The sequence below is a fragment of the Ochotona curzoniae genome, unplaced genomic scaffold (assembly GCF_017591425.1).
Source record: "Ochotona curzoniae isolate NIBS_2020 unplaced genomic scaffold, NIBS_Ocur_1.0 contig_883, whole genome shotgun sequence".
NCBI classification, from domain to species: domain Eukaryota; kingdom Metazoa; phylum Chordata; class Mammalia; order Lagomorpha; family Ochotonidae; genus Ochotona; species Ochotona curzoniae.
Window position 1 is genome coordinate 43,340,113 of NW_024466599.1, and position 26,173 is coordinate 43,366,285.

Below are 26,173 nucleotides of genomic sequence, written 5' to 3' on the forward strand. Positions count from 1 at the left end.
TCCACTGGAGAGTAAACAGACGGATGCACATGATTTCCGCAGAAAGAGAGAGAGGGAGAGAGAGAGAGACTCGTGGTAAACTAATCAGCACACTAGCCCACGCTATTATCCTATGTCAGGTGAAAAGCTTTACTGAAAGATCCAGCCCAGACAAGATGAATAGGGATAAAGCAGAGAAAAGTTCACAGCACCTAGCAACTCAGACAACTGCATCCATTCCCAGTACATAAAGAATAAAAGGTTTCCAAAGAAACATTAAAAAAATATATATCGTTTTACATTTCAATACTTTCTGCCTGAAAATATGGTTAAAAGCTTTATTTAGTTTCCTGGGATTGGCACAGTGGCACAGCAAGCTAATCCTCCACCCTGTGGCAGCTGCATCCCATATTGGCACCAGTCTGTCCCAGCTGCTCCACTTTCCATCCAGCTTCCTGTTTGTGGCCTGAAAAAGCAACGAAAGATGGCCCAAAGCTTTGAGACCCTGCACCGACGTGCAAGACCCAGAAGACTCTTGGCTTTAGACCAGCTTAGTTCTGGCCATTTGGAGAGTAAGCCAGTGGCTGTTCGGAGAGCAAGCCAGTGGATAGAAGATTTGCTCTTCTTCTCTGTGTCTTTCAAATAAAAATAAATGAATCTTTAAAAAATTATTTAATTTCTTATATTTGGCTGAAGATTTCTTTTACCTTTGTTGTTTTTCTTCTTTACATGTTTATTAAACAAATCATGGAAAAATCCCCATAATCTTGCCCTTTGTTAGTAACTTGTTGCCTTTGATTATTGCATTCATATACTTATGTCAACACATCAATAAATGATAAATTGTGTTGCAACTTGCCATTTAGTACAATATACTGGGGTTCTTTTCAGGCTGGTTTTCTTTTTTAAAAAATTATATTCTTACTATTGTTTATATAGTTGAGAGGGTTGAATGACCAGTGTGGGGGCCCATCCTAATCAGAGAAGGTCGAGGCATGGAGGAAGGTGGCTGGGACAACTGTTTTAGTTTTCTTTTTTTCTCCTATTTTGGTAATGGGGAGGGGCCACTCCTGACTGTCAAATTACATCATCCCCTGGGAATGGGTGATACTCATTTAATGATGCATTACAAACCTTGATGTGGGGAAGAATGTTCTGAGGGTGTTATTTGAGTGATTTTGATAGTTCTGTGACGTCATTGACTTCATTGCACTAGCATTGAGAAAATCTCCCCAGGGTTTATTGGCTGACCAAGTCCACCTCAATGCATCCCCAGGACCATGATGCCAAGGTTGGCCAGGAGAGTGATCCGACCTGTTCTGCTTCCCATCCTCTGAGACACTTAACATCCTCTATTGTCAGGCCAGTTTTTGTTGGTGTCTCACTCTGTGCATGGACATCCAGGTCATGTCCAGTAACTGTTACAATCAGTACGGAAGTACACATCTTCCAAACGGACGTCTTTCAGTACTAACATGAAAGTTTCTGTAGGATGGGAACTGTGAGGAAGAATTTCAGGGTCAAAACATTTACGTGTTTTTAAAGTTATTGTCAAATTATTCTTACCTTATCTCCTGAAACATATATAATTTCTTATGAAGGCATACTTAGCATTACAGACTATTCACTGATTACTGATTAAATTAAACCATCATAAATATTAATCATTGTTCTCACTGTGAAGAATTGATACCTCTGACACTAGTAAGGAGCTTTGTCCCATCTGCCTCAAAAGTGATTTAAAAGTAATTGTCCCAGACATCTGGTCTCTTTTCTGGCAAGCAACTTGTTGTTATCTGAAATTATAGACTTCTAAAGTAGATAGATTTAGGTAGCAAACAATCTATATCACATATTTTTTAACATGAGGAAGTGAAAACCTAGAGAAGCAGTGATTGGCCAAAGGTACCTCTTCTTTCCCATGTTCCTCTCTTGATGTGAGATTTAGGATAATGCTATTTTATTTGTCTATTGCATTTAAATTAGGCACGTTGTTTCCCGAAGTGCTATTGTTCTGTTGTTTCTTTGCCTATAGTTTTTTTCTCCTGTTCTTTTTAATTCTATACATCAAGTCAATCAAGGATCAGAAATAATATAACCAAACTTATTAGAATTTATGTCAAGTGGTAATATCTGAGAATCAATTATCAGTTGATATTACCAAAAAGTTTTCCTATGAATGAAGCACAAATTCTTAAAATCCTTTGGCTACTCAGGACAGCTTGCTTGTGTGTATCAATGTTTGTATATATTTAACTACCTAAGCTCTAGTAGTCTTGTGTTCTGGATAGATGTGATGTTATGTGTGTGTATGTATCCATACATATATTTCTCATATCTATCAATCTATCTATATATCTACATATAAATCCTGGAAGATATTTGGAACACTTAAAATTTTTTTTAAAGATTTATTTTGGGCCTGGCGGCGTGGCCTAGTGGCTAAACTCCTCGCCTTCACGCCCCGGGATCCCATATGGGCGCCGGTTCTAATCCCAGCAAACCCTGTTTCCCATCCAGCTCCCTGCTTGAGGCCTGGGAAAGCAGTTGAGGACAGCCCAAAGCTTTGGGACCCTGCACCCGTATGGGAGACCTGGAAGAAGTTCCTGGCTCCTGGCTTCAGATCGGCATAGCATCGGCCGTTGCGCTCATTTGGGGAGTGAATCATCAGAAGGAAGATCTTCCTCTCTGTCTCTCCTCCTCTCTGTATATCTGACTTTCCAATAAATAAATAAATCTTAAAAAAAGATTTATTTTTATTTACTTAAAAGGCAGAGTTAAAATAGATGGGAAAAGAGAGATATTTTTTATCTGTTGTTTCACAACCTCAAATGGCCACCACAGGCAGGACTGAGTCAAGCAGAAACAGAAGCCAGCAGCAGGAACTCCATCTGGGTCTTCCACATGGGTGGCGGTGAACCATCCTCCACTACTTTCTCAGACACATTAGCGGGAAGCTGGACTGGAAGAAGAGCAGCTGGGAAGCAGCACTCCTATGGTGCTCACATGGGAGATTGGTATCCTATTGCACCAGCTGCAGTGCATTACTGGCCCCAAGTGTGACAATATAATCACTGTTCCTCAGCAGTGAAAGAGAGTCAGGAGAGTCAGGGTTACCACTGCTGAGGTCAGAATGGTGATTGCTGGGGGCAGAGCCCAGGAGCAAAGGCACACAGGCAGCCTTGGAAAGCTCCAAAAGCCTGAAACAGATTGTCTTCTGGAATCCTCCAGAAAGAATGCCAAGCAGGGCTGATGCTCAAGGGTAGCTCTGGGATGCCAGTTTGGATTTCTGACTTCCAGAACTGTAAGTTAGCAAATTTGTATTATTATATATTATTATTTTATTGGAAAGGTGGATATACAGAGAGGAGAGACAGAGAGGAAGATCTTCCATCCAATCATTCACTCCCCAGGCAGCCGCCATGGCTGGAGCTGAGCCAATCTGAAGCCAGGAGCCTCTTCCAGGTCTCCCACGTGGATGCAGGGTCCTAAAGCTTTGGGCCGTCCTCAACTGCTCTCCTGGGCCACAGGCAGGGAGCTGGATGGGAAGCGGGGCTGCTGGGATTAGAACCGGGGCACATACGGGATCCTGGGCGTGCAAGGCGAGGACCTTAACTGCTGCGCCACCGCGCCGGGTCCAACAAATTTGTATTATTAAAATAACCTAAAGGTCACAAGTTTCTGGTTGTTTATTAGAGTACTAGTAGGAAAAATTGACAGTGTATTACTTAATGCCAAAGTAAGTTTTGATTCAAAGATAATCTCTGAGAATTATTTATTTATTTATTTATAAAAGATTTTTTTTTTTTGGAAAGGCATATATACAGAGGAGGAAAGAGAGAGGAAAGTCTTCTATTTTATGATTCACACCCAAACGGCCAAATGGCTGGAGCTGTGCCAATCTGAAGCCAGGAGCCAGGAGCTTCTTCGGGATTTCTCACGTGGTGCAGGGTCCCAAGGCTTTAGGCCATCCTCAATTATTTTCCCAGGCCACAAGCAGGGAGTTGGATGGGAAGCAGGACTGCCGGGATTATAACTGGCACCGACATGGGATTCCGGAGCATGCAAGGCGAGGACTTTAGCTGCTAGGCTGCTGTGCTGGGCCCTAAGAATTTTTATTATTGCTATTTATTTTTTATTTTGATAATCCTTACATAGTTGATTATGGAACAAAGGATCAAGGCTACAGCAAAGTGGATAAGACCATTGTTTCCACATTCTTTCTCTCATTTTTTTCTAATCTTGGTAAGAGAGCAGATAAAGAAAGAAGCCCCACTCAGCCTCCCACCCATCCCAGGGTCCCTGACATGGGACATGCTCCAAGGGTCCTGCTTAAGCGGTTTTGATAGTTCAACAGTTCTGAATTGCTGCCAATCTTTCTACTCCAAGCATGATGAAATCTCTCCAGAATTCACTGGCTGACATAGTCCACCTTAGAGTCTCTGTTTGCCCAGATCTTCACTGCCAATGCCTAGCTGGGTAGTTGATCTGTTTGTTCTGTCCTCTGTACTCTGTCCTCTGTTGTGGTACCAGGTGCCTTGTGCAGGTTCTGATGGATTGCCATATTATCCATGTGCACCTGGGTATGATATCCACTGCTCTGGTCTGAGCCTCTGAAGAGGCTCAGCTTTGACACTTGCACTCCATGGTCAGACCATGGAGCCTGCACTTCTCTTCAGGGTTGGGGTTCTGAGTCTGGCAGTTCAGTTGGAGGGTTCCCCAAAGAAGCTTCGTCTGAGGTGATCCCAGACCAGATTCTTGTATGTGCATGCCAGTACAGGGTCTGGCACAGTCCGTCGCCCCAGTCAGCTTATGCATATGCTGGTGGTTGCAGTGGCTGGGTCTGTTCTGTTTCTAGCCCTGTCTTCTACACAAACCAATGGGTGTTGCAGTCCAGCCTGATTCTGGCCAGCACACACTCAGCCCTCACACTAACCAGTGGGAGCTGCAGTCTAGACGGAGCAACCCACAATAACCCCTACCATGCCCGCCCCCTGCCCTGAAGACTCCCCTGCAAAGGAACAAACCCTTTGACAACCTCAGAGTTCACTGATGAAAACATCGAGAAAAGGGAGGATACAGAATTCAAAACACTTTTTATAAAACTTATCAACAAGGAGAAGCATGTGAAGCAGGCATTCAAGGAATTTAAGGAATATGTTACAATGAAAATGAATCAAATGGAAGCTGATATATCAGAAATGAAGAATACAGCGGAGCAAATTAAAAGTACAATGGAGAGTCTCCAAAATAGAATGAAGCAAGCAGAAGAAAGAATGTCAGAATTTGAAGATATTTCCTGTCACCAGGGGGAAGCAAACAAAAAGCTGGAAGCAGAGCTGGAACAGGCCAAAACAAGTATTCAAGAATTGAAAGACACTAATAAGAGGCCAAATATAAGAGTTATGGGAGTCCCAGAAGGTGCAGAAAGAGAAGCCGAGTTTGCAAAAATATATTTAATGAAATAATACAGAAAAATTTCCTTAATCTGGAGAAAGAATTGGAAAACAACTTCCATGAGGGGCACAGAACTCCCAACAGGGTTCATCAAAGCAATCTTCACCAAGACACAAGAGAGCTTATCAAGCTCTCTTCATTTGAACATATGAAAAGATCCTTAAATGTGCACGTGAAAAAAATCAATTGACATATAAAGGAATGCCAATTAAACTCACAGGAGATCTCTCACAGGAAACTCTACAGGCAAGAAGAGAATGGATGACATATTCCAGATTCTAAACGAAAAAAATTGTCGGCGCAGGATAATGTACCGAGAAAAGCTTTCCTTTTTCTTTGAAAATGAAATAAAATTCTTCCAGAGTAAAGAAAAGTTAAAAGAATTTGCCTCTTCCAAACCTACCCTACAAGTGATACTTCAAGATGTTCTCTTGACAGAGAAGAGGAATAGCACCTACCAAAACCAAAGGCAAATGCAAAGAGCATCCCAGTAAAATGACAACAGAAGACTAAACCAATGAACAACCCATTCCTAAAATGACAGGACCAAAGTACCACCCATACATGTTAAACTCTGAATGTGAATAGCTTAAGCTCAATAAAACGTCATAGATTAGTAGACTGGATTAAAAAACAAAACCCATCTATTTATTGTCTAGAAGAGACACACTTCACCAACAAAGATCAGCAGAAACTGTATCTCATGTATTTTGATTTTTTTAAAATTTAGTTTCATCTCTTAACACTTTCTTCTGATTAAATTCTTTAGTGACTTGTAGATCCTACAGAAGCATCATTTTCTTCAAGAAGGTTCTTGATTTTCATTTATTCAGCGACACATTAGTCATTCAGTAGCAGATTATTTAACTTCATGGTGTTAATTTTTTTTTTAATTCCTGTTGTTGACTTTGTTTTGTGGTTTTTCATTTAAGGGTATGTATAATAACTGTGTAATGGAGGCTATCATATCCAGATGTGAGGATACAATGCAGTATGCATCTCTACTTCCAAACAAAATGGACTCCCAATGAAACTGTTTACTCTATCTTCACAATAAGATGCTAGACGCTGCCACTGTCCATGCCTGCAGTGATGGACATATAACTGTGTAGGAAGAACTATACTACAGTAATGATATAGGGGAACTCATTGAGGGGAGAGGGAATTGGGTAGGGGATAAGGGAAATGCCAGGAGCCTATGGAACTGTATCATAAAATGATAATAATAAAAAGAAGTAACATTTAAAAAAATATTTAATATCTTAAGAGGCAGATTTTTACAAAGAGAAAAGGAGAGATACAGAAAGAGATATTCCCCCTGCATGTTTCACTCCCCAAAGGCCCCGATGGCCAGGGCTGAGCTGATCTGAAGCTAGGAGCCGAGAATTTCTTCCTGGCCTTCCTCAGGAATTCTGGGGCCCAAGGCCTTGGGACATCTTTCACTGCTTTCCCAGGCCAAAATCAGAAGTGGAGCATGTGGGACATGAACCAGTGCCCATATGGGATGCCAGTGTTTGCAAGCAGAGAATTAGTATGCTGTGCCACTGTACCATCCCCAGTGCTTGAGGGTTTACCAGCATTCCCTAGTATTATCACCTTCCCAACGAGTTACTGCTGCCCTGCTTGGCAAGCATGAACACTTTGTAGAAATAAGCCAATACTTAGTACTGAAACACATGATTATGATTATTATCAGTATTTGTTGTTCTTTTCAGTGATAATACATGAATAACAGTTATAATGTGACAGATTTTTAGCATATAACCATTGACATTTTAGAGTACATGTATTATACCGAAAATGCTATAAAATATTATTACCATTATCTTGATGATGAACTTGGTGACCTACTATCTCACAAGAGCAGAAACGTATTAACTAGGGCCCGGTGTGATGGCTCAGCGGTGAAGATCCTCTCCTTGAACGCACCAGAACCCCATATGGTCACCGGTTCTAATCCTATCAGTCCCGCTTCCCATCCAGCTCCCTGCTTGTGGCCTGGGAAGGCAGTAGAAGACGGTCCAAAGCCTTGGGACCCTGCACCTGCGTGGGAGACCCGGAAGAGCTCCTGGTTCTTGGCTTCAGATTGGCTCAGCTCCAGCCATTGCAGCCGTTTGGGGAGTGAACCATCAGATGGAAGACCTTCCTTTCTGTCTCTCCTCCTCTCTGTGTATCTGCCTTTCCAACAAAAAATAAACTTTAAAAAAAGAAAATAAACTAATGATAAGTTGTACATATTTTGATCTAGTGGTTTTTCAGAATGTTCCACCTTTTTGATTGGGGCCCCTCCAAGCAGCCTAATTGCATCAGCATCTGGGGATGGGGGATGGTGGATGGCCACTTGATGTCTTCCCAGGGTCCCTGATATGAGGCATGTTCCAAGGGTACTGCTTAAGTGGTTTCATTAGTTTTGAGATGTTGTTGATTTTGTTGCTCCAAGGATGAAGAAATCCTGCAAGGTCCATTGGTTGAGATAGTCCACCTTAGTCTCCTCTCACCCAGATATTTTCTGTCAAAGCTTGGCCAGAAGAATTGTCTAATTTGTTCTGCCTTCCATGGTGCTAGACATCCTCTGCAGGCCTCAATGATCTGGGCATGCTGTTCACTGTACACGTTTCAGCACCAATGGAGGAGGCCCAGTTCTGACACATACACTCTATGGTCAGACCACAGATGCTATGATTTTGCTATTGGTTGGAGTTTTGAGTCCATCAGTGCAGGTGGGGAGAGAGGGCTCCAAAGAAACCTTGCCAGAAGTGACCCCAGACTGACTCCTGTGTGTACTAGCCAGTGTCCAACTCAGTCTGTCACCCACATCAGCCTACATACAGCTGGTGGTTGCACTTGCCTTATCAGTTCTGTCTCCAGGCCCATCTCAAATGCAAACTAGTGGATGCTGCAGCCCAGCCCAAACCTGCCCACCACACACTTGGCCCTCATGCATATCAGTGAGAACTGCAGCCTAGTTGGAGCAACCCTCATTAGTTCCCACTAGGCATGTCCCCAGCCTTGGCTCTGGTGTGTGCAGCAGACTGGTCTAGTTCATCCTGCATCCCATTTGGCTGCTGTATACATCAGTGGGTGCTGCAGCCTAGCTCAGCCCAACTGACCCCATTATCCAGCCCACACTTAAGCTGGCAGGTGCTACCACCTGTCTGTCCAGGTCCCTGTTTATCTATGGGAGCTGCAGCCTATCTGAGGGATACCCACATTTTCCCTGCTAGACCCACTCCCAGGCCCAAGATCAAAAGTAAATTAATGTAGCATGTGAACTGGCATTATGGTGCAATGGGTTAAACAACCACTTGTGCCTGAGTGCACCTGTATCTGAGTGCAGATTTCAGTCTTTGATGCTTTGCTTCCAATCTGTCTTCTTGCTAATGTACCTGGGAAAGAGGTTGAAGATGGTGTCAGTACTTGGCATCCCACCAAGGATGGAATTCTTCCCTGCTTGCCTTGAGCTGGCCCATTTCTTGCTGTTTGTAGGTATTTAGGGAGTAATCTAACAGACAGAAGGTCTCTCTGTCTCTCTCTCTCTTTGACTCTCCTTGTGGCGCTCTGCTTTTTACATAAATAAATCATTTTTAAAAAAATTAACAGTTTTTCAAAAACTGAATTAGCACTGGTTGCTTAGCATAGTGATTAAGATAGCACTTTCAACACCTGCATCCCATATTGAAGTTCCTGGGTTGCGTCCTGGCTACTTCAGTTCCAGTCAAGCTTCTTGTTAGTGAACACTCTAAGAAGCAACAGGTGGGAGATCCCACTCATGTGGGAGAGCAGAGGGAGTTCCTGGATTCTGGTTTTGACCTTGCCCAGTGCTGGTTATTGTAGGCATTTGTGGACTAAACTAACAAATGGAATTTTTTTTCCTTTGGCTGTCTCTCTTCCTTTCTCTCTCTGTGTATCTCAAATAAAAAGTAATTTTTAAGAGAACATGAAAGTTCAATTCAGAATAAAGGAAAAGCAAATTGGTTATATAGGCACTAAAAGTTCTCAACAAAATAGAGTTCTAAATAAATAAAGTTTACATATCTAGCTATCAAATTAACTTTTAAAAAGGTAGTACAAGGAGACAAATTGTCTCAAATAAAGTATAAATTGGTATAATTTTTTGGAAGGCAGTTTGGCAATATGTATCATGAGCCTTAAATGTTTTAGGCTTTTAGGCAAAAGAATCTCACTTCTAGGAATCAATTCTAAGAATATGTTGAACAGTATTTCCCATACAAAATTGTTCCCCAGGTCACTGAGCTGAATGTCCACTCAGCAAACATTTATGATTGCTTATTGGCCCATAATAGGACTGACTTTGATGAAGATACCTAAGTGGACTCAGCTATGAAAATATCTGACTTGGACGAGACAGTTTTCCCTAGGGCTTTGCATCCTTTCTTTTAATGATCATGATGATCGGTTTTGAATATATGATTGAAAGAAAATAAGCATTCTCTTTCATTTGTTGAAAGTCCTGCCATTGCTGAAAGATACAAAAGTTGATATATGCTTCTAATTGCATTTAACTAAATTCCAAACCCATACTGAGAGGATATTTACATTACACTGCAAGTAGAAAAGGAAACTGATAAAATCTTGTTAGAGGGCTTTTTAATAATATCCAACAACTTTGTAAGTATTCCTTTTGCTATAACTATAATTCTAATTCTAGTAATATATTCTATGAACACACATTACCCACACATGCTCCCACATGGGGAATAGCATGCCTGAAGACATTCATTACAATGCTGCTTGTAATAACGGAAAAAATCATAGATAACTCAATTTTCCAACAAATGGGAACTCTCCTGCTCGGCCACAGCTCCCACTGGGGAGCTAAGGAACACAACAGCTGGGGCTGAGGGTGAGCCTAGGAGGGGAGCCTCCAGGACTTCCCCACTAGAAAGCTAGAATGGAAAGTTGAGCAAGGACTGAAGCCCAGACCCACAGCCTAGATGAAGTGAAGATGTTTTGAGCAGAGTAATAACCACTGTGCCAAATGCCTGCCCCTTCATAGTACTACTTCTATTAAATAACTTGAATGTCAACGTTAAGTGTTAGGTTACATAAGTTATTATAAAATAATGTTATCTATTCTGTGTCCTTTAATAGCAACATACAAGTCTGCTGATAAAAGTCTTCTCTACAAGTCTTCTCTCATTTTTTTTTAATTTTTTAAGAAAGGAAATTATAAAGGCATAATCCATTGTGATTTTCACTTTTATGAACCCAGGGCTGCAGATCCTGACTTGAGAGTTTGTGGCCCACATTCAGTTCAGACTGGTGCCTGGTTTGTAGAGAGCAATGGAGCTGGATGGGCACTGAAGTCTTCCTGAATGCAGTGCAGTAGCATTGGTTGTGCAGCTCCCACAGCATAGAGTGGTCTCTGCCCTCGGAGAGGAATTTCTACCCAGGCTCTTGTCACATGTGTTGTGACTGTTAGTATCTACTGGAGGATAGTCTGGCAATATTTATTACATTTGATGTGAGTTTACTTTATTATTTTGTTTATTGATTTCCTCATTTTTTTTCACTTGAAAGGCAAATTAAGAGAGAGAGACAGATGTTGCATCTGCTGGTTTACTCTGCCAATGACTGCAATGTTTGGGACTGAACCAGGCCAAAGCCAGAAGCTCAGGACTCCATCTGGATCTCCCATATGGGTGACAGGAGATCAAGTACTTGAGCCATCACCTGCTACTTTCCCATGCATATGAACAAGCAGATCAGAAGCAGAGCAGCTGGGACTCAAACTGGAACCCTGATATGAAATGCTAGGTGTAAGTGGTGGTACCTGATGTACCACAGTAACAGCCCCTGAGTCTACTTCTAAGAGTAGCCTGTACAAATGCCAAAATATATGTGAATTTCATTATAATATTGTATTTAAGAGAAAAAATGGACTGGCATGGTGCAGTGGGTTAAGCCTTTGACACCGGTTCACATCCTAATCACTTCACTTCTGATCCAGCCCTCTGCTAATGTGCCCAGGAAAGTAGCAGATAATGGCTCAAGTACTTGGGCTTTTCTGTCACCCACTGGGAAGCCCAGATGGAGCTCCATTCTGACCTAACTCTTCTGTCTGTTGCAAACGTTTGCAGAGTGAATTAGGATGACAGTTTTTCTTGCTCTCCCTCCCTCCATTCCTGACTTCCTCTTGCTTACTTTCTCTTGATAATTCTTTTTTTTTTTCTAAGATTATGTATTTTTATTGCAAAGTCAGATATACACAGAGGCAGAGAGACAGAGAGGAAAATCTTCTGTCTGATGATTCACTCCCCAAGTGACTGCAACAGCTGGTGCTGTGCCAGTCTGAAGCCAGGAGCCAGGAACTTCCTCCAGGTCTCCCACATGGGTGCAGGGTCCCAAAGCTTTGGGCCATCCTCGACTGCTTTCCCAGGCCACAAGCAGGGTGGGAAGTGGGGCCATTGGGCTTAGAACTAGCGCCCATATGGGATCCTGGCAATTTCAAGGTGAGGACTTTAGCTGCTAGGCCATTGTGCCGGGACCCTCTTGGCAATTCTTTCAAAAATAAATAAAATCAATCTTTTTAAAATTAAGCAAAAGAAAAAAAAACTACATGCCAATACAGAGAGTTTAGATTAAGTAAATTATGTTATGTTCAATGAAATGTGATGCAGTCACTAAATTATGAAATCTGTCTATGGAGGTACTTCAGAAAGTTTAAGAAAAAGTTAAAACAGAGATTTATATCATTTCTTGGTCTTTTGGCTAAGATCAAATGTAAAAGAGAAGTTTATGGGGCAAAAACCATGGTGTAGCAAGCTAAGCCTCCACCTGTAGCACCAGCATCTCACATGGGCCCTGGTTTGAGCCTTGACCAATCCACTTCTGACCCAACTCTCTGCAAATGGTGAAGTGTTTGGGCCCCTACACCCATGTGGGAGACCAGAATAAGCTCGTGGCTCCTGGTTTCAGACTGGCCCAGCTGTGGCCCTTGCAGCATCTGAAGAATGAGCCAGAGGATGAAAGATATTGTTCTCCCCTATTCCCTTTCTTCACTCTTTCTGGTTCTTGCTTTGTAATTCTGCTTTTCAAATTAAAATAAATCTTTAAAAGAGAAGTTTATGTTCCTGCCAAAAAAGAAAATGAAATATTTGTATTTTATTTTTAATACCCATTTCCCACAGACTTTAAACATTATTTCATTCGGGCCTTGCGCTATGGCCTAGCGCTAAAGTCCTCGGCTTGAAAGCGCCGGGATCCCATATGGGATCTACTCCTGGCAGCTCCACTTCCCATCCAGCTCCCTGCTTGTGGCCTGGGAAAGTAGTGGAGGATGGCCCAAAGCTTTGGGACCCTGCACCCACGTGGGAGACCTGGAGGAAGTTCCTGGATCCTGGCTTCGGATTGGCACAGCACCGGCCATTGTGGTCACTTGGGGAGTGAATCATTGGACAAAGATTTTCTTCTCTCTCCTCCTCTCCGTATATCTGACTTTATGATAAAAATAAAATGATTTTTAAAGAAAGAGTATTATATGAAAGACAAAGCAAAAGCATTAGAGAGAAAGAAAGAACATCTTGCTTCTACTGGTTCATTCCCCAAGTGGCCACAACAGCCTAGCCAGGTCTAGACCAGGTAGAAGCCAGAAGATTCCATCAGATCTCCCATGTGGTTGACAGAAGCCCAAGCACTAGGGCCATCACCCACTGCCTTTTCAGGTACATTAGTATAAAGCTGGGTTAGAGGCTGTACAATATGGGATGTCATTGTCACAACTGTAGTTTAACCCCCTGCTCTAAAACACTGGCCCACTCTGTGGACTTTGTGAAGTCCCCTCATATACAGTAACACAAGAAATAATCCAAAATATTTAAAGGGAGAAAAAGCTGAAAAAATAATGACCTGACAATAATAATTAACCTTTTTAAAGCATTTACAATATACTAAACATAGTGCTTTATAAAACTTCATTTAAGGCTTATCACAGTCCTACATCTTTAATCTCTTTAATAGAAAGATGAGAAAGTAAAATATAAAGGAGATTTATATTAAAGAATTTAATTAACTTTAATAAGAATTAAAGCATTTAATTAACTTTAATAAGCAGGGAAATTAGCTGAACTCTCCAGTGGAAAGGTGCAGAATCCCAGGCTATCAAACAGGAAAAAACTGAAAGCAGTTACCATAAGAACTATGAAAAGGTGAAACTTGCATGACTCCTAAGGGATAGGTAACACTTTACGTTGTGAAAATAAATTCCAGTTGAAATCCTAGACTTTTGAGCTGCCACAAAATGGCAGACAGATCAGAATCATTCCAGGGGAACAGATGGAATTCCCAGGAGTGAGCCCCCTCCCTGCCTCTTCTCCATCTCTACCTGGAATCATGGGCTAACAGCTCTACATCCCAATCCTCAATTTTAAACATACAGTACCAGATTAGCAATCCCAAAATAAATCTGTTCCCTTCCTTTAGGAAATTGCTACAACTGCAAATAACCACAAAGAAGAAATTAACACTAAAATAGTTATATTTACTACTACTAACGAATTTTTATCTAGCTGTCCTATATTTGAATGAGTTGTCTGCACTGAAAATATCTTAGATACTTTAGAGAAGTTCACTGATTGGAATGGTATCTGGCATTTTTATAATGAATTTTTTAAAGACTTATTTTATTTTTATTGGAAAGTCAGATATACAGAGAGGAGGAAAGACAGAGAAGATCTTCCTTCAAAAGATTCATTCCCCAAGCGGCCGCAATGGCCAAAGCTGAGCCAATCCGAAGCCAGGAGCCAGGAGCCTCTTCTGAGTCTCCCATGTGGATCCTGGGTCCCAAAGCTTTGGGCCATTCTCCACTGCTTTCCCAGGCCACAAGCAGGGAGCTGGATGGGAAGTGGAGCTGCTGGGATTAAAACCTGCACCTATATGGATCCTGGTGTGTGAAAAGCAAGGACTTTAGCCACTAGGCTACCATGCCAGGCCCTAGACTGATTTTTTAAATTGAAATTTTTAGTCAACTAGTACTTTTGGTCAGCTAGAAATTTGGTCAACTCTGCAGAAGTCTTCATGAGCATGGCAAGGGCTTTGGGCTTGCAGCTAGACTTTGGGGGTTACAGAGTGCCTGGCTTCACTCAAGTGAGGCTCCCGGTAACTCCATGATGTGCTACTACTGCTGTCTGTCCCCTTTTCAGATGACAATGCAGAGGCACAAAGACTTAGACAACTTACCCAAAGTCCCATATGCAATTAGTGGCAGAGGCAGAATCTAAACCTCAGCAGCGTGGCCCCTAACCAATGCCCTTTCGGGGCTAAGACTCCTGCAGGGATACTGTAAGCATAGGACACAGAACATTCATCCTTATCAGAGGGAGTGAAGTACCTGAAACAACCAAATACAACCATGTGTTGTATTTGACATAATTTAAGGGAATTGAATCAGTGAAATTCACACAGTGTTCAAATATGTTAAGAGAATTTGATTTGTTAGATGTGTATGCTTTGGGAACTTAAATATGAAAATTCTATTACACTTATAAATTGTGTTTAAGAGGGACGTTTAATACCTCAGACTAACTATTAAGGATCAGAAGAAAGTGGTTTATTTTAACCTAAAATTGATAGGGTGATAAAATTCAGACATGTGGTTAAATGCTTAACACCAATTAGACTTGAATCATATAGATACACTAAATTAATACCAAGATGCAGACAGCTTCCTGAGCTCCTGCATGTGCAGAGGAAACCCTCTCACACTGAAGGGCTCTGGGTACAGTTTGGAAGTGGTCCAGCCCCAGTCCTGCCCTGTAGAGGAAGAGATGGGAGTAGAAACTTGCTTCCCAAAGTGATGGAGTTAGGAAGAGAGAGATCTGTCATCCTAGCCCAAGTGACCACCAGGGTTGCCAGAGCTGGCACCCCGTGTGTATGTGGAGAACAGGGTTGGCTATACATACATCACCTGGAGGAATACACATAACAACACTGGACTCTCCTAAAGAAGTAATGATGGAGGACTGTTATTTTGTTTCTGTGATGTTAATGATTTGAATTTAAAAAATTCTCTAAGCTCTTCACCCATTTCTTCCAACTCATCTTTGTGTTGATAATTTTAAGGGATCTATGTAATTTCTTGTCTGTATTGTTAATTAGCATTATGTAGTTGTTTCCTAATATCTACATCATGGCCTTGCTCTGCTGTCATTCTTGCTGCGCAACCATTCCCAAAGGCCCTAGAAATCAGTCACCCCTCCATCTGGGTGACCTTTGCATCCAGGATGAGGTTTTATTCCTAACCTTACAAGACTCAATTGCAGCAATTTTGTATTTGTCCATATTTCTTTCTGGGTCATGTTTGTCTGTTTTCCCAGAGTCAGTCCCACAAGTTGGTTGGTTAAACCAAACATATTTTGCAGCCATGGGAGCTGAAAAACATCCTGCATTGGCAATTACCTAGGCGTTTCATTCATTGAAAGGTTTCCTCTCTGAAAGCCATTTAACTCTGGCCTAGCCTTGAGCTTGAGAACACAGTGAAGACAAAGGTTGAGCTAGAAGTGTGAGGATTCAGTTAAGAAGCTGTCATAGAGCTACAAAGACTGAATGGGCCTTTCTGGAAAGCACAGGCAGCAATTCAGCATGGAGCCTTGAGGCACGTAACCACCGGGAGAAAAACTTTAGGTCTTTGCTGCTAGGTAAGGGACAGGGCTTCTACTTAGAAAAATATATATATAATTGCTCCAGACTGGCAGTTAACCACTTCTTCAGTGAGACATTTAGAGACGCTTGAAGCCTGGCCACAATTGGTCACTTCTCCTGACCTCAGGGGATGCTGGATCGCTCGCTGCTACAGATCTCATGCCTGCACACTGCCTCTGTGCCCCCAGTCCATGGCCAGGACTGGAGACCTAAGCGGAAATGACCCTAAGATCCCCCTGTCTGGTTGGTGACCTACTCCCCTTAGGCTGGATAAAAGAACACCAGCTTAAGGGTTTTGTTCCTTTTCCCTAAGGTCCACTCTTCCTCTCGTGCGCCCTGCCTTTATGAGGCCTCTTCCCCATGTTGCCCCTCCCAGAGGCTACCTGCCTGCGGGTCCAGGGCCACACCTCAAAACCTCCAGCGGGCACAGCCTCCCGAGCGCACTTCCTCTCCTACTGCCTACTTTCCTTCCGCCCATTCCTTGGAGGGAGATATCCGACCTTTTCTTGGGTACCCAACTTCTGAGGGAGCAGCACAGATTGAGGCTAGGCGAACCCAGGTCCCAAGGTCATGTCCAGACCTACAGGGTTGTCTCTCAGGCACATCTTTGCACCATACCTGTCCTGGAGGGTGGACTGTAAAAATAGTTTGTTTCTTCATCTTGGCTTGCCTGTGGGACCCAAGTGCAAGTGATAGGAAGAGACTTGGGAACAAGGATAAGAGAATGCCAAAGCATATTCATTGTCAGGAAATAAAAATGACCAAAAGCCCATCCAGGTGTCACTAATTTCTGTCACAGTCTACAGGAAGGCTGTGAATTACAGAACCTAATAATTGCAGACTAAAGTGAGATGGCCATTGTTAGGAAATTGAGACATGTAAAAAGAAAGTGGAGAATTGGTGTTTCAAATCTGAAAGATGCTGAGGAGAAAATGCTCCAACAAGTATACATCTCAGAAATGTAAAATAAAATAACATGAAGCTGTTATCACCTGGGTTTCTTCATGTTACAACTCCATATATACATTGGTCTGATTCACAGGCAGAAATAAAATTTGACAATTTAGCATATATAGTTATTTTTTCCTCCTGAGCTGAAGAGTATTGCCTTCACACTTTTCCTAGAGAGTTTAAGGAGGGAGAGAGAAAACAAAACAAAACGAAACAAAGCAAAAAAAAAAAAAAAAAAAAAAACAACACTTGCCTGCTTCAAGTGTTTGGCATTGAACTAGAGCGAATATAGAAACTATGTTTCAGATTGTGTGAATTTTTTCTAAGGAAATGTGTAGTTGTGACACTTACTTCATAATTAGCTATTCCTACTCAAATTTCATCCTTCAAAAGTAATTCCGCTGTAGTTGGTTACAAGGAGAAAGTGGGCTTAGCTGTATATTCCTTTTATATTGTGAGTTGTGGGCAAACAACATACACATGCATACTCTTTGGCCGTCGTGCCTTCTGTCATGGATGTAGAGAGGAGTAGATATGCTGAATAGAACTGAAGAAATAATAAGAAGAAGGAATCATGGAGATCTATTTGAGGAACCCATGTGGGAATTTAGAGATAGGACGTTTATTTTTATTCTACATAGTAAGAAAAGGTGAGTTGAACACGAACTGTAAGCTGGGTACATGCAGCTCATTGTTTTACTGACCCCCTTTCAACTCTGAGAAGTCCCTTTATTAGAAAATTTAGGGCATTGAGGGTCTGTCCCCAGCTGTTGTGGCCATTTGCTAGTGGATGGAGAATTTAAGGTAGTTTGACCAAGGTTACATGGCTAGTAACTTGCCAGTTTTGGATTGAATTCAAGTCATCCATCTTTTCAAATTAAAAGTCAGGCAGGGAGGTTGGTGTTGTATGCCACAGTAGGTTATACCACCACTTATGATGATGGCATCCCTTACCAGCTTGTCAATTCCAGTCCTGGCTGCTCTATCTTGGAAGGTAGAGGAGGGTCACCGAAAATCTTGAGGCCCTGCCATTCATGTGGGAAACCAGAATGTAGTTCCTGGCTCCTGGCATGAGCCTGGTCTGTCCCCAGCTATTGCCGCCATTTGCTAGTAGATGGAGATCTCTCTATGTGTGTCTCTGTGTGTCTATCAAATCTTAAAGAAAGAGAGAAAGAGAGAGAGAGAGAGAGAGAGAGAGAGAGAGAGAGAAAGAAAGAAAAGAAAGAAGAATGGAGAAGACACCTGATGTATGTGATCTCACACCTAACAATTATCTTCAAAGTATAGGGAACTAAACACATCAGGTAATTTTGCTGTAGGGTGCACATGAAAGTTCCATTTTCTATGCGTCATATACTCTGTGTAATAATAGAGATTGTTCTTATTAGCTGTGCAATGGAGTTCATAGGTTTTTATTTTTAATGAAAACGTACTTGAAGTTTGACAGAACGAGCAAGGCATCAGTTGTTAGCACGTCCATATTTGAAGACTGTGCAAAGACAACATATTGGCAGCTTTTTCATTTTATGATGTTGCACTTTGAAGTTTCACTGATTGCAGAAATAATTTGTACTTTTTTAAAAAAGGTTTATTATTTATTTTTACTGGAAAAGCAGATTTTACAGAGAGGAGAAAGAAACAGAAAAATATTCTGTCCGCTAGTTCACTCCCCAAGTGGCCACAATGGCCAGAGCTGAGCCGATCCAAAGCCAGGAGCCAGGAGCCAGGAGCTTCTTCCAGGTCTTCCACCCGGGTACAGGGTTCCCAGGCCTTGGGCCATCCTTGACTCTTTCCCAGGCAGTAAGCAGGGAGCTGGGTGGGAAGTGGAGCTGCTGAGATATGAACTGGCACCCTTATGGAATCCCAGCATGTGCAAGGCAAACACTTTAGTTACTAGGCTATTGTGTCAGGCCCAGTAATAATTTGAATTTAAAGCTATAGTGAAAGTGTTTAAACCAAATATTTTGTGATCTGGATGTTCATGTACATACACATGTAGGACCCAAAATAATTCCATTTTGTCTAAATAGCCAGGCTCACTGTAGGATGCTTAAATTAAATTATTGTTACCCCCACATAATATGGACACAGTGTTTATGTTGGTCTTGGAACTACTGTGTAATCATGACATAAGTCCATGAGGCTTCAATAAGATATGACTGAGGAAGATTTCACTGTTAGGAATTCTTCACAGTCTATGTTTTCCAAGAGAGTATTTTCCTCAGTAGCAATCATGAAGGTACTAATGTATCTTTTTGTTTGTGTTGTTTTACTTAACTTTTTCAGAGGCATAAATTGTCCTTACTTATTGGTCCACACCCCAGATACAAACAATAGCCAGGTCTGGGCAGAGGCGAAGTTGGGAGCCAGGAAATCTATCCAGGTCTCCTACATGGATGGAAGGAATCCAAGTACTTCAGCCATCACCTCCTGTGTCCCACGGTGTACACTGGCAAAAAGCTGGAATAGAAGCACAGTGAGATTCAAACCTAGACATTCTGGGTGTCCCAACTAGTTTCTCAACCCCTACCTGAAACACCCACGCTCAACAAAGATTTATATGCAGAACATGCTCACTACAGTAATACATGTAGTGATGAAAAGTACAAAGTCTAATGTAAATCGCTGATAGTGAATTTTAAAACAAATCATGTCAATTTATGTTTACTTTAACATATGGTCATTTTAACCTATAGACATTTTAAAAATGTGTATCAAATTCACTAGGTCATATGGAATATCATCTCAACTGCATAAAATTGCATGTAGAACAGGCATTTGGTGCAACAATTAAAATACCATTTGGGACACCAGCATTCTGTATCAAAGTGTGTGGGTTCCAGTCTTGATTCCACTCCTGGTTCCAACCTTTTGCTCATGCTCATCTTGGAAGTGATGTCTTAAGTAGTTGGTGCCCTGCCATCCACATGAGAGAGCCAGAGTTCTTGGTTCCATCTTTGGCTTGGACCAGTTCTACCTGTCATAGGCATTTGGGGAGTGAACCAGTGAATGGGAAATATCTTTCTATCTTCTGTTTCTTTGCCTTAGTAAAGCTAAATAATACTTTATTTTACTTATTTATTTTTAAATATTTATTTTATTTTTATTGGAAAGTCAGATATACAGAAAAGAGGAGACAGAAAGGAAGATCTTCCATCCACTGATTCACTCCTCAAGCAGCCATAGCTGAGGTAATCCAAAGCCAGGAGCCTCAGAGACAGGATCTCAAGGCCTTGGGCTGTCCTCAGCTGCTTTCCCAGGCCACAAGCAGGGAGCTGGATGGGAAGTGGGGCCTCTGGGATTAGAACTGGTGCCCATATGGGATCTCGGCGTGTGCAAGGCAAGGATTTTAGTCACTAGGTTGCTGTGCCAGGCTCTAAATAAGATTTTAAAGAATCAAATTTCACGTGTATATATAGAAAAAAGACTGGAAAGCAGTTGTATTAACGTAGTACCACCATTGATATTCCTGATTAGCAGGATTATGGGTCATTTAAGTTTTCTTTATATTTTTAAATTTTGGGGCCTGGCAGCGTGGCCTAGTGTAGTGGTTAAAGTCCTCGCCTTGAACGCACTGGGATCCCATATGAGCGCCAGTTCTAATCCCGGCAGCTCCACTTTCCATCCAGCTCCCTGCTTGTGGCCTGGGAGGGCAGTTGAGGACAGCCCAAAGCTTTGGGACCCTGCACCCTTGTGGGAGACCCGGAGGAAGTTCCTGGTTCCTGGCTTTGGATCGGCATAGCACTGGCCATTGCGGCTCACTTGAGGGGTGAATCAACAGACAGAAGATCTTCTTCTCTGTCTCTCCTCCTCTCTGTATATCTGACTTTGTAGTAAAATGCATCTTTAAAATATGTATATTTTTTAAAAAATTTTTTCACATTTCCACAATTAACATTAATTAACATTAATCGGGAAAATAATAAATACTACCTTTAAAAAGAGAAACAAAATTCTTGGAGTAATAAGCATATGGCTTCCAAACTATTGCAACCAGAATAAAATATTAGTACTAAGAAATATATTAGTGCTGATAAATAGTCAGATATAATCCCAGGAAATGACTACTTTAGCAATCAGTCTTATTCTGCCTCCTCTTTTCTTTCATTTTTATTCTCAACTAGCTAATCAAAACGTTTACTTGGTTGAAAGCCAGTGTCTACTAAAGTGAAGTAGTACAAAATAAATTAAATCTTAAAGCTTACACTTGTATAAACTCTAATCTTTTTAAAATTTTTAAATTTAACTCAAATCTGAATGTCATAAAAAATAAAAATTTAAAATCCCAAATAATTTCTGTGTTTTTTTAAAGAGAGGAAGATCTTCCGTCCGCTGATTTACTCCCCATGCAGTCGCAACGGCTGTAGCTGAGCCAATCCAAAGCCAGGAACCAGGAGCTCTTTTCCAGGTCTCCCATGAGGGTGCAGGATCCCAAAGCTTTGGTCCGTCCTCGACTGTTTTCCCAGGCCACAAGCAGGGAGCTAGATGGGAAGCAGGGTCACCGGGATTAGAACCAGCGACCATATGGGACCCTGGCGCATGCAAGGTGAGGACTTTAACCACTATACTACTGCGCCAGGCCCAATAATTTATGTTTAATGACATACTGCCTCCTTCCCCCAAATCCAAAGAGTCCCAGGGCTTTTGCTAAATACCGTAGAAACTCAAAACTGAAAATTTGGAGTGGAGAAATTGGTACGAGGGGTTAAGCTGCCTCTTGCTACACCAGCATCCATATCACAGAGTTGGTTCAAGTCTTGGCTCTTTGACTTCCAATCCAGCTTCCTGCTCATCTGGGAAGGCAGCAGAAGATGGACCAAATATTGGGGACCCTGAGACCCACCACAGGAAACCTAGCCCATAGTCAACTATTGTCACCACTTGGTGAGTAAACCAGTGAATGGAAAATATTTTTTTTTATGTCTCTTCCTTTTGCTCTATCAGTTTATTTTTCAAGTAAGTGAAACTTTATAAAAATAACTTAGGGTTTTTATAACTAAAACATATGTAATCTAAATATGTAAATATACAAGTGATATATTTAAATATGTCATAGGAAATTATCTGGAGGGTCACATATTATTGTCTCTTTTGGTGGAATTTTAACATTTTCAGGAACGTTTAAAAATAATTTTTTGGTGGGTGGGGCCCAGTGCAATAGCCTCCTGGTTAAAGACCTTGCCTTATGTGCACCAGGATGCCATATTGGCACCGGTTCATGTCCCAGCTCCTTGCTTGTAGCCTGGGAAAGCAATGGAGGACAGTATGAGTCCTTGGGACCTTACACTCGCTTGGAAGACCCTGAAGAGGCTCCTGGCTCCTAGCTTTGGATCGACTCAATTGGCCATTGTGGCCAGTTGGAGAGTGAATCAGCAGATGCAAGATCTTTGTCTTTGTCTCTCCTTCTCTCTGTAAATGTGCCTTTCCAATAAAAAAAAATAAATCTTAAAAAAATTTTTTTTTTAATTTGAAAAGATGTTAAAGAGAGATGGAGAGAATGTCTCTGGTTTGTTCAATTTACTCTTCAAAGGCTGGGCCAGGCTGGGCCAGGAGCTAGGAGCTTTATCTAGATCTCCCACACTGAGAGCAGAGGCCTGTACACTTGGGCCACCATCTTCTGCTTTTCCAGGCATGTAAACAGGGAACTGGATCAGAAGTGGAGTAGTCAGGTCACAAGCCAGCACACATATAGGATGTCAGCATTGTAGGTGATACAGTACCTAATGCATTCATAAGTTTTGCTTATTTTATAAAGTTCCAGTGTAGCTTTTCATAAAGAGAAAAAAAAGTGTTTTAAAGTCACTTTAATACATCAAAAAAGATGCTATCCAGAGCTGTTAGGAAGGTCTTAAAAAGGAATAATTCTGACTTGCAAATAGGAAAACAAACTAATTGTACCATGGAGGGTTTTGAAGGTTTATGTTATTTTTATTGCAAAGTCAGATATACAGAGAGGAAGATCTTCCGTCCACTGATTTACTCCCCATGCAGCCGCAACGGCTGTAGCTGAGCCAATCCAAAGCCAGGAACCAGGAGCTTCTTCCAGGTCTCCCACACAGGTGCAGGGTCCCAAAGCTTTGGGCCATGCTCAACAGCTTTCCCAGGCCACAAGCAGGGAGCTGGATGGGAAGTGGAGCCGCTGGGACTAGAACCAGCGTCCATATGGGTTCCCGGGCATGCAAGGCGAGGACTTTAACCACTACACTATCGTGCTGGGCCCACCATGGAGCGTTTTGCAGGTTTATTTTGTTTATTTGAAAGGTAAAGTGACAGGGAAAAAAAGAATGTGATCTTCCATTCCTTGGTTCATTTCCCAAATGGCCACAAAAAGTTCAAGGCTTGGAACTCCATCCAAGTCTTCCATATGGGTAGTGGTCCTCAAATATATTCTGCTTCCTTCCCTGATACATTAGCAGGGAGCTAGAACGGGCGAACAAACCTGGGGAATGGAACTGACACTCCAGTATGGAATGCCAATGTTGCAGGAAGTGGTTTAATGCACTGTGCCACAGGACCACCACCCACAGTGTGGAATTTTGACAGACTAATAATACAGCTAGTTGCTAACTGTCTAATGTTTTGCAAGGGAAACAAGTGAGTGCTTTGGGCATTTCTGTGAAGCAATTGAGGTAATCTTGGATAATTTGATTAGACAACAACTATTCAGATAAATCAAGTAAAGGTGTTCCTTTGACAATTGTTAGCAATGGAGTTGTACATGATGAATCTAAAATAAGGATTTGTACTCCAGAAAAATTTTTTTTAAAAAGCACAGTATGTGGAAACAGGAGCATATCCTAAAAGAACAACACCAAGTTAATAATTGATCATTAAACAAGGATAATGGGGACATTTTTGCATTTTGTCAGTTTTTTAGATGAAATGTTACCAGTGAATTAGTACCAAGGCCCGTTTTACAAGAGTTTCACATAAAATCAGATGCTCAGTACCTTCTCATAGAAACATTTTTGTTGAGGTGTTGACCATCAGTCAGCAGTCTGCTTGTATGACTCTTGGTTCAATGCACCAAATTTTCCCAGTGATAGAAAGTGTGACTGACAGAGACTCTAATGAAAGAAATGGAAAAATAAACCTTTACCACCTCCTCTTGGACCACCACCTGCTGTACCTTTATGACCTTCTGGACCACCTACCAACCTTCCTCCCAGTCCACCTTCAGGGTCTCCTCCATTCCCGAGACCACCCAGAATACGAGGAACCTGAGGACCTTTACCCCAATGTTTACTCCCAGGTCCGCCTCCAGGCATCATCCTGGCATGACATGCTCACTTTTGGTGCCTCTACTCAGACCTACCCCCACCTTGGCTTTTCCCACCAGCTGCCTTGCCAAGCCCTGGAGTTCTGAGTGCTCCACCCAATTTGACTCAAAGACCCAAGGCAGATGATACAAGTGGAGCCACCATGAAGAAACCCACAGCAACCATCAGTGCCAAGCCACAAATCATTAATCACAAGGCAGAATTTCCTCGATTTGTTTCACCACGCACTGAGAGTACATCAGGAGAATAAAGGGGTTTCTGCTCCCCAAATATTGTCAGAGGATGAGTGTGCTGTGCCTCTTGCCAAAGCAGCCCCCATGTCTGGTTCTGCTGTTCCTGTGACCACACAAACTAAGGGTGTTCTTTATGAAGCTTTCATGAAAGAGATGGAAGGTCTACTGTGACAGGGGAATCTTAGTTATTTGTTCTACTCTCAAGTGCCATATCTCATCTTGCCTTTTGTGTTAGTTATTTTTGAATATTCCTATAAATATTTTGTAATATATTACCTGAAGTAAAATGGATGACAATGTAACTTCCTAATAGAAAACAAGATATGTGGGAAGAAAATGTACAATTCTTTGATTAAAATTATTTCCCACTGACCTAGAAAAAAAAAAAGAAACATTTTTGACTCAAGCAAAGAAACTGACAAATGAAATTGACAAATAAAGCTTAATTACCGGAAAAAGAATATTTGCTGCCAAGTATTTCCTCTAAATGTGAGCATCTGGAAGAAAATTCTTCAATTAATTTGAGTACACATCTAAAAATGAAACAGGGTCATCTGATTGAAGCAACATGATGGACTAAAAAGAGCTTTGAGCATTGGCGTTGACACCCGTTATGATAGCTAACAAGCTCACGACCTGGGGCTCCCTTTTCTTCCACTAAAAATAAAGTAATTGAACCAGATTACCTCCAAGATCACTGTCAGCTTTAAAAGCCTATGACATGCCCCAGCTGTAGGCAATGTCCTAGGCTGCCTTGTACCTAGGCAAGTGTTAGATCACTGAGAAAAAAGGCAGCCAATAGTTGATGGGTATTCTGGGCCAGATTAATGCCGTTTGTGTTAACTATACTAATATACTATACTGACGTAATTTGACAGCAAGGAGCGGTCATCCCCTTCTCCACAGTAGACAAGAAGAGTAAAAAGAATTGAAACATTTGTTCAACCCACCTTCCTCCAAATCTCAACCCTCCCTACCCTAATCAGAGACTCACATGGGCATGAATCTCTCTGAACTATGTAAATAATATTAAAATAAAAGTCTGTGATATTAAAACAAAGGCAGGTTCTTTCAAAATAAAAAAAAAAGGACACTTATTTGAGAGTCAATTACAAAGAGGAAGAGAAGGAGCTCTTTCATCCACTGGTTCCCTCCCCTAAAAACCTAGAAAGCCAAGGATGGCCCAGGCTGGAGCCAGGAGCTTGCAGTTCCATCTGGTTCACTCATACAGGTGACAGGGACCCAATCACTTGGACGATCTGCAAGTGGAGCAGTCTTGCCAGCCCCTCCAATGGCAGATTCCAAAAGGGAGAGGGCTGACTGGCCAAGGACCCAAGGACACACAGAACAGCAGAGTCCTGTAGATTGTTTCTGCCTCACCCATGCTAGATTTGGAGCTGAAGAAGCTAGCAGCTGGTACCAGAAAAAAAAAGCCCACACTAAAGCTTGCGGTCTTAACCAAAGCATCTGACAAAGGACCCGATGGGGAGCAGCCTAACAAGACAGAAAAATCTAGAAAATAACCTCTATACTCTAGCCAAAACTTGAGAGAAAAAAACTGTGGCCCCTGCCACACCAGGGGCATGCAGGTGGAGCTTATGTTTCCACCGTTGC

At 41.9% G+C, this 26,173-nt stretch overlaps 1 long non-coding RNA gene across 1 annotated transcript in view; it reads left to right on the forward strand.

Moving 5' to 3' along the window:
• The window catches only part of LOC121165011, a 53,067-nt gene extending 31,172 nt beyond the window's left edge, over positions 1-21,895 (forward strand). Inside the window, exon 4 of the long non-coding RNA XR_005885186.1 lies at positions 21,828-21,895. This is a non-coding gene — a long non-coding RNA (uncharacterized LOC121165011). The remainder of the gene's footprint in view (positions 1-21,827) is intronic.
• The last annotated feature ends 4,278 nt before the right edge of the window (positions 21,896-26,173 follow it).